Source organism: Penaeus monodon, chromosome 31 (genome assembly GCF_015228065.2).
Source record: "Penaeus monodon isolate SGIC_2016 chromosome 31, NSTDA_Pmon_1, whole genome shotgun sequence".
NCBI classification, from domain to species: domain Eukaryota; kingdom Metazoa; phylum Arthropoda; class Malacostraca; order Decapoda; family Penaeidae; genus Penaeus; species Penaeus monodon.
Genome location: NC_051416.1, coordinates 4,570,947 through 4,571,262, shown reverse-complemented (window position 1 = coordinate 4,571,262; position 316 = coordinate 4,570,947). Strand labels below are relative to the sequence as shown.

Here is a 316-nt window from a genome sequence, read left to right as displayed (position 1 = left end):
CTATTGTCTATCGGGAGGGTTGATTGCCGTGGGAATTGTCTATCGGGAGGGTTGATTGCCGTGGGAATTGTCTATCAGGAGGGTTAATTGCCGTGGAAATTGTCTATCAGGAGGATGGGTTAATAGGAAAATAATAGCGTGAGGATAGGTTACGGGATAGATAAAAACCATTAGGATAGGTTATCTCTTAAAACTATTGTAACATTATTGGGTAAGATTTACGACGAGGATAAATTATCTGAAGGATAGTTGATCGTGGCGATAGAAGCACACTTGAGGAAGATGTCGTAATGTTTTTATTCGTATTTTTTCCCTC

General features: G+C 39.9%; 1 protein-coding gene across 1 annotated transcript in view; it reads left to right on the top strand.

Annotated features, from left to right (window-relative positions):
- The window catches only part of LOC119593011 (gamma-soluble NSF attachment protein-like), a 19,760-nt gene that overhangs the window by 661 nt on the left and 18,783 nt on the right, over nt 1-316 (top strand). The window lies entirely within an intron of this gene.